We start from the raw sequence: 8493 nt of genomic DNA on the forward strand, positions 1-8493 counted from the left end.
AAATAAATATATTTTAAAAATTATTCTGAGAAGTAGTTCAGAGTTCAGGCTGTGAGAGGGATTTATGACTTTAAAAAGGTTAAGTACCCCTGCTCTAAGTGATGATGGACAAATGCCTGGGTGAATGGTGGTACCACTGAGAAAATAGTGAAGTTGGAAACTCTGGGGAGAAAGATTTCAAGTTTGGCTTTGGACATGTTGAATTTGAAGTGGAGACATCTGAGTAGAAATGCCCTCTAAGGCAGTTGTAGATATCTGTCTAGAGCTTGGGAGGCTTCTACATGGATCTGATAGGTGGACATTTGCCTATCATCTCATAGAGCTAGGTCATTAACTTCTTTGTGTGTTGCAGACTGCTTTGGCAGTCTGGTGAACCCTCTGGACCACTTTTCAGAGGTGTTCTTAAATATACAAAACAAGCAGGATTACAAAGTAAACCAATTATATGGTGGAAGTGAATGGATGTCTAAGGGAGAAAGTCAATCTCTTTTATACTAGAAGGCCCAGGAGCACCCTCTGAATCCTGTCCCCATTCTGCTTGATCTCTTTGTGGGGTGTTATGATGAAAGGGCTGAGACTTACAGATCAGAATTTGCTGCAAGATCATGAGCAACTCATTTAATACTGAGAAACCTTTATCTATAAAATGGGAACAATGATATAGATTGTTCCTACCCTTTCACTTCCTCCCATAGAGTTGTTGTAAGGCTCAAATGAGATAACATACATCAAGTGCTCTAAAAACCTTTACATTCTACGTAAATGCCAGGAATTATTTCAGAACTCTAAGCTTCCTTCAAATATAAAATCCTCCATCTATTTGGCTTTTAAAGACCTTCATAACCTGACCTTTTTCTACCTTCCAATCTTCTTATGCTTTATTCTCCTCCAGGTACTCCTGCTATCTAGTGCCAGTGTCTTCTTTGCTATTCCTAGCACATGACACTCCATCTCTTTGACTCTGAACATTTTTTTCTGGCCATTCCTCATGCCTGGAATACTCTTCCTCCATCTCTCTGCCTCTTGACTTGCTTGTTTCCTTCAAATCTCAGATAAAATGTCTGTATATATTTATTTGCATGTCATCTCTCCCATTAAATTGTAAGCTCCTTGAGGACAGAAATTGTTGTTTTTGTTTTTTTTTTTTTGTAACTCCAGTGCTTAGCACAGTGCCTGGCATATAGTAGGTACTTAATAAATGTTTATTGAGTTGAACTGAATTGAACTTTCTATAGAAAAATTTTTCCTAATCTTCCTTAATCTTAGTGCCTTTCTTCTGAGACATTCTCTAATTTATCCTATCCTATATACTTTTCTTTTTCAATAACCCTTATTTTGTGTCTTAGAATCCCATAGAATTCATCTTCTCAATAGATTATGTTACTGGAAATAAGGAGATGATGCTTAATTTTTTTAAACCCTTACCTTCTGTCTACTAAGTATTGGTTCCAAGGCAGAAAGAAGAGTGGTAAAGGGCTAGGAAATTGGGATTAAGTAACTTGCCCAGGATCATACACCTAGGAAGTGTCTGAGGCCAAATTTGAACCTAGGACCTCCCATTTCTAGACCTGGCTCTCTACCCACTGAACCACCTAGCTACCCCTATGCTTTATTTTTATTTTATTTTTTAATTTATTTATTTATTTAGTCAATTTAGAACATTATTCCTTGGTTACAAGAATCATATTCTTGGCACGTGTGTGCAGAAGCCACCCAGGGAATGGGGCACCGTGCAGTCTCAGCAGAATGATGAAAAGCTTCCACTTAGCACCAATATGGCTGCTACCGCCCGCTTCTTGGGTCCACTGTTGAAAAGCAGCAGGGGTAGTCACGCAAGAATTCATAGACTATGGAAGTGTCAGTCTGGTGCAGCAGCAACAGCAGCAACAACCACAAACACGCAAAGAATAAAACCTCAAGTTCAACCAGAGAAGAGGAAGCCTAAAACTGGAATATTAATGCTAAACATGGGAGGCCCAGAGACATTGGGAGATGTTCATGACTTCCTACTGAGGCTTTTACTGGACAAAGACCTAATGTCACTTCCTGTACAAAACCTGCTAAGATGGAGTAAAGTCAACTTACCTGAATGTTGAATGATTTAGCAAACTGGCTCCATTCATCGCCAAGCGTCGCACACCCAAAATTCAGGAGCAGTACCGTAAGATTGGAGGTGATTCACCAATCAAAATGTGGACTGCCAAGCAAGGAGAAGGCATGGTAAAGCTTCTGGATGAGATTTCTCCACATGCAGCTCCTCACAAATACTACAATGGATTTCGATATGTCCATCCTTTAACAGAAGAAGCAATTGAAGAAATGGAGAAAGATGGTCTTGATAGGTCTATTGCTTTCACACAGTATCCACAATACAGCTGCTCTACCACAGGCAGTAGCTTAAATGCTATTTATCGATACTATAATAAAGTTGGGAAGAAACCAAAGATGAAGTGGAGTACTATTGACAGATAGCCTACTCATCCTCTTCATTCAGTGCTTTGTAAATCACATACAAAGAGAACTGGACCAGTTTCCACCAGAGAAGAGAGGAGATGTGGTCATTCTTTTCTTTGCACACTCACTACCAATGTCTGCAGTCAATCGAGGTGATTCTTATCCACAAGAGGTGGGAGCGACAGTCCAAACAGTAATGGAGAAGCTGGGGTACTCCAACTCTTACTGACTTGCCTGGCAGTCCAAGGTTGGTCCAATGCCTTGGTTGGGTCCACAGACAGATGAAACTATCAAGGGACTTTGTGAGAGGGGCAGAAAGAATATCCTTTTAGTTCCAATAGCATTTACCAGCGATCATATTGAAACCTTGTATGAACTAGACATTGAGTATTCTCAAAAATTTGCAAATGAGTGTGGAGTTGAAAACATCAGAAGAACAGAATCTCTTAATGGAAATCCATTGTTCTCTAAGGCACTGGCTGATTTGGTTCATTCACATATCAAATCAAATGAAATGTGCTCCAAGCAGTTAACTCTAAGCTGTCCGCTCTGTGTAAATCCTGTCTGCAGGGAGACAAAATCCTTCTTCACTAATCAACAGCTGTGACACATGGTCTGAGAAGCCAGTTGGATTAGTCAGGAAAAGCACTTCCTGGGGTGACCCCACAAACACCCCAAAGACCTCACATTTGGGGGGGGGGGAATGTTAGAAGAAATAAAGGAACTAAATTACATTTGCATTATCAAAAAAAAAAGAATCATATTCTTTCCCTCCCTTTCCTCCCCCCATCCTTCCCATAGTACAATTCCACTGAGTATTACATATGTCCTTGATCAGAACCTATTTCCATGTTGTTGGTGTTTGCATTAGGATGTTCATTTAGAGTCTTCATTCCCAATCATATCCCCTCGACCCATGTAATCAAGCAGTTGTTTTTCTTCGGTGTTTCTACTCCCACAGTTTTCCCTCTGAATGTGGATAGTGTGATTTCTCGTAGATCCCTCCAAGTTTTCAGGATCACTGCATTGCCACTAATGGAGAAGTCCATTACATTTGATTGTACCACAGTGTATCAGTCTCTGTATACAATGTTTTCCTGGTTCTGCTCCTTTTGCTCTGCATCAATTCCTGGAGGTCATTCCAGTTTCCATAGAATTCCTCCAGTTCATTATTCCTTTGAGCACAATAGTATTCTATCACCAACATATACCACAATTTGTTCAGCCATTCCCCAATTGAAGGGCATCCCCTCATTTTCCAATTTTTGGCCACCACAAAGAGTGCAGCTATGAATATTCTTATACAAGTCTTTTCCCTTATTATCTCTTTGGGGTACAAACCCAGCAGTGCTATGGCTGGATCAAAGGGCAGACAATCTTTTAACCCCTTTGGGCATAGTTCCAAATAGCCCTCCAGAATAGTTGGATCAATTCACAACTCCACCAGCAATGCATTAATGTCCCAACTTTGCCACATCCCCTCCGCATTCATTACTTTCCTTTGCTGTCATGTTGGCCAGTCTGCTAGGTGTGAGGTGATACCTCAGAAGTGTTTGATTTGTATCTCTCTGATTATAAGAGATTTAGAACATTTTTTCATGTGCTTATTAATAGTTTTGATTTCTTTAACTGAAAATTGCCTATTCATGTCCCTTGCCCATTTATCAATTGGAGAATGGCTTGTTTTTTTGTACAATTGGTTTGGCTCTTTATAAATTTGAGTAATTAGACCTTTGTCAGAGGTTTTTGTTATGAAGATTGTTTCCCAATTTGTTGCTTCCCTTCTAATTTTGGTTGCATTGGTTTTGTTTGTACAAAAACTTTTTAACTTGATGTAATCAAAATTATTTATTTTATAGTTTGTGATTTTTTTCTAGATCTTGCTTGGTTTTAAAATCCTCTGCTTCGTTTTTAGAATTTTATTCCTATCAAGTATCCAAGTGTCTGGCACACAGTAGGTACTTAATCATTATTGTTGCAATTCCACCTAGGGACTGAATGCTTTCTTAGTGTAGAACTAGCTAGTGTAGTAAGTTAACTTGCTCTGTGAGGAGATGGGCAAATTTCTTCCCTTCCTTTACTCACTTCGAACTGACTTTTCATTCCTTTCATGGGAAAGGGTCCCATTGTTCCCTTATAAAAGAAGCATCCTTTCCAGCATTCCAGTGAGGATTCTAATAATTTTTAACCAGTTCCAAAGGGAGAATGTCATGGTGAGACAATGGAAAGAGATAATCTGGGTACAGACAGAGCCTGGAAGTGCCCTTCAAATTACATTTGCTGGTTCTCTAGTCAAAGGTTCATCTATGCTGGCTCTTCAATAAGTAAGACCCCAGACCCCAGACCTAGCTTTTAGATACTTACTCTAGGTTCACTCTCCTAGCCATCATGTTCTCTTCATTAATGTTTTCAAAGACAAGGTTGCTTGTTAGTAACTTCCCTGGGGTGCTGTCTGTTCCTGTAAGATTCAGGCTTCCTTAATTCTAATAGGCAAGAGGATTAGAAAGTCATTGATTTTGTCCTTAGTCAAGTCACATAAGACTATTGGATATTTCCATATGTCTTTCAGGTCTTTTGTCCATCACTTTGCAAGCAAGGGGGCAATCCCCAAACCCTACTGTTAGGTAATTTTTCCTCATATCTAACCTGAATCTCTTGTCATGCAGATCAAACCTTCTGTCTTCCTTGGGAATGGAGAACAGCCTTCTTCCATGTTACCATATCTCTGTACATTTTTGAATATGTGTCCTCAACTTTTCCTAACTCCAAATTAAATAAAAAGTACCTGTATAAAAAAGATGGCAATCTTGCCAAGGGGTACCCAGGCTTGGTCTCAGCTAGTTTTCCCTTTTCATCTTACGCATCCCAGAGATATTGGGACACTGGAAACTCATCTCTTCATTGGACAATAAATGAAAGAAAAAACATGTGGTGGTTCTGGGTTGTGCTATGGCCTCAATAGTGAGACCTCTTCGTTTCTTGGAAATTGCTTTATAAATTTCTTTTATAAATGGAAGTAGTTCCTTTGAGGATAAGTACAAGTGGGGTGACAGCCTTCTTGTTGGATGGAGGAAATCTGACTTTTTGCTTTCCTAGCACAAAGCAAATCTTCCCTTCCTATATTCTTTGACTACCTTAGATTTAAACTTGCTTAATTTCATTTGCTATGGAAACATTGATTTCAAAGGATTATAGTGGCTAAAATGACTCTCGGGATTGGGGACACTAATAGTAGGAAGATTTTTTTTTTAACTGGACCATTGCTATAGGGAAATTCCAATGAGAAAATTTTATCAATGCATGTTTAAACACTCTACAAAACTTGTAGTTTTATAGAGTTTCCTAGAGCACTAAGAAGTTTAGTGACTTACCCAGATTCACTGAGTCAATAATATGTGTCAGAGGCAGGATTTAAGCCCAGGTCATCCTGAAATCCAAGGCCAATGATCTATACTCCAAGCCACAATGTCTCTATTTACGGAAAATAGCTTAAAGAAAATGATCAGTGAAATAAAAATACCCTACCAAATTTCCAGGCACATTTTGGGACCCCTGGTCAAAGACAGAGATGGACAGATTAATACAGGGACTACTAATACCCCGGTCCTTACGGCATCATGTTGCTAGCAGCAAGATATCAGCCAAGTTGACTAATTTCAGTTATAGGATGGTGAACATTCTGAGAAATATTCAATCCCATTCATACTCTTTTTAAATGTAGGTTGCCCGACCCAGTACCCCTTCTCATACCCTTGCCAGCTTCATGCCAGCCTAGAGACAGTGCCAGATGCTGGGGAAGTCTCCCTCCTGAACCAAGGAGACGAAATTTGCCTCACAGATGCCTACCAGTGTGTTTGCAACATTTGGATTGCACAAGGTGTTACAAGGCAAACATGTTTTTATTGAAATATCTCTGCCCTCCAGCGTATTTATTTTACTTTATTTTACAAGATTCAGCTTCCTGCTGATCTGCCAGTGAGGGAAAATGAGCTTTTGAAAATGGTTTCCTTTTTTATTTTTAAGCACTTAAAAAGAGATGTCGGGACAGCTGAGCTGAGAGATGGGCAGAGCCCAGAGTCAGTGTTTCTCAAAGGGGAAGGACTGGATGGAGAGTCAAGAGAACTGTGACTGTGTGCCATTCATTTTCTCTTTTTGAGGCTTTAGGTGTTTAGTCTGTAAAATGGGGAGGTTGGAGTAAATTATTCCCAAGCTTCCTTCCAGCTCTAACATTCTGTGATTCAATGATCTTCAAAGCACAATTATGCCCCTCCATCTGTCTAGAAGTATTTGGGCTGTTTGGAAGTTTCTAAAAAACAATCTACTATTGCTTTCTTTCTTGCTTGCTTTCTCTAGAACTCTCTCTCTTCTTTCTTTTTTTCCTTTTTTTCCTTCCTTCCTTCCTTCCTTCCTTCCTTCCTTCCTTCCTTCCTTATTTGTATCAATTCTAAGTCAGAAGTGCAGGAAAGGCAATCAGAGTTAAGTGACTTGTCCAGAGCCATGAAGCCAGGGAATGTTTGAGACCAGATTTGGACCTAGGTTCTTCCAACTCCAGGCCTAGTTCTTTATCTACTGTGCTACCTAGCTGACCCTTCTACTTTCAAACAACAGAAAAAGCAGCTAAACTCAATCCACTCCATTGGGGTTGGCTATGATTAAGGTATATATGTATTAAATGGAGAGTAATTCTGAAAAATTATTCTGAAATATGTCCTTAGCCTTCCTACTTACATAGTACTTTATTTTGTAGCTCTCCAATCCACTCATGGCATATTATTATCAAATTTGAAATCTTGTGTATTTTTTGTTTCTAATATCTAACCTAACTTTTATCCCTTTGCTCCACTATTACTGGCCATTCATTTTCTCTTGCTTAGCTTCCCAATACAGTAACACTCTAACGTTACAGAATTACTCCTGGGCCAGGAGCTAAGGTGCTAAACTTGATCCCTTTACCATTAAGCAGGATCTCTCAGTAAACACACATGTGGGAGATCAGCTTTAGTCCTAGGGAAGTGTTGTCTGTAATGAGAAAGGCTAGGGTCCCTTTTCTCAAACTCTTCCAGGCGTGAAGACAGAAAAGGCTCTTGAGTTCAAATCTGGTCTCAGTCACTTATTAGCTGTGTGACCCCTGGGCAGCTCACTTAATCTCCATTTACCTTAGTTTCCTCATCTGTAAAATGAGCTAGAAAAGAAATGGCAAATCCCTCCAGTATACCAGTCAAGAAAATCTCAAATGGGGTCACAAAGAGTTAGAAACCCAACCCTGATGCTTAATAATTATTATTCTTATCTTTGCTGACTTGGAGAAACTTTTACCCTGGTCCAATCCTCCAATCCCCATTGGTAACTGCCTCTCTCAGATCACAGTATCACTAAACCCTAGGACATGCCTCCCTATTCTCCAGTCATCTCGTAACCAGCAGTCTTGCCACAGGGTACTCTTTAGTGGGGAGCCCCAGCTGGTCACGATGCCTTAAAAGGTTATGCCATGAGGGCAGCTGAGTGGCTCAGCAGATTGAGAGTCAGGCCCAGAGATGGAAGGCCTCAGATACTTTCCAGCTGTGTGACCCTGGTCAAGTCACTTAACTCCCACTGCCTGGCCCTTATTGCTCTTCTGTCTTGGAACCAACACATAGTATTGATTCTAAGACAGGAGGTAAGGGTTAAAAAATAAAGTTATGCCATGTCTGGACTCTTAAAAGCATGAGGTGACTGTGATTAGCAGCCAGGGGTTTGCTGGCACCCGTGACCTAGTTATCCAGGTAAAAACCCGGATAAGTGATGCTATAAATGTGAGTAATTCACTCCTTAGAACAGCTGTGCTCCACCCTAGGCTCCCTCCCAGCAGTGGTGAAGACTTTCAAGACCTACCAGGACTTTGCCCAATTGTGAATACTTTGGGCAATAAAGCTTATTTGTTTGCATTACTTCAGGCTAATGTGTCACAGTGCTAATGTGTCAGTATACTCTTCCATCATATCCACTTCAAAACACCTTTCCTCACCCAGACCCCTTTAACCCTTCAAATCCTGGCCCTCA

The 8493-nt window shown here is 40.2% G+C and overlaps 1 pseudogene; it reads left to right on the plus strand.

The window, feature by feature from the left end:
* Positions 1–1707: 1707 nt before the first annotated feature.
* On the plus strand, positions 1708–3198 carry LOC100022825 (ferrochelatase, mitochondrial-like; annotated as a pseudogene).
* Positions 3199–8493: the final 5295 nt, after the last annotated feature.

The sequence above is a fragment of the Monodelphis domestica genome, chromosome 4 (assembly GCF_027887165.1).
Source record: "Monodelphis domestica isolate mMonDom1 chromosome 4, mMonDom1.pri, whole genome shotgun sequence".
In the NCBI taxonomy this organism is placed as follows: Eukaryota; Metazoa; Chordata; class Mammalia; order Didelphimorphia; family Didelphidae; genus Monodelphis; species Monodelphis domestica.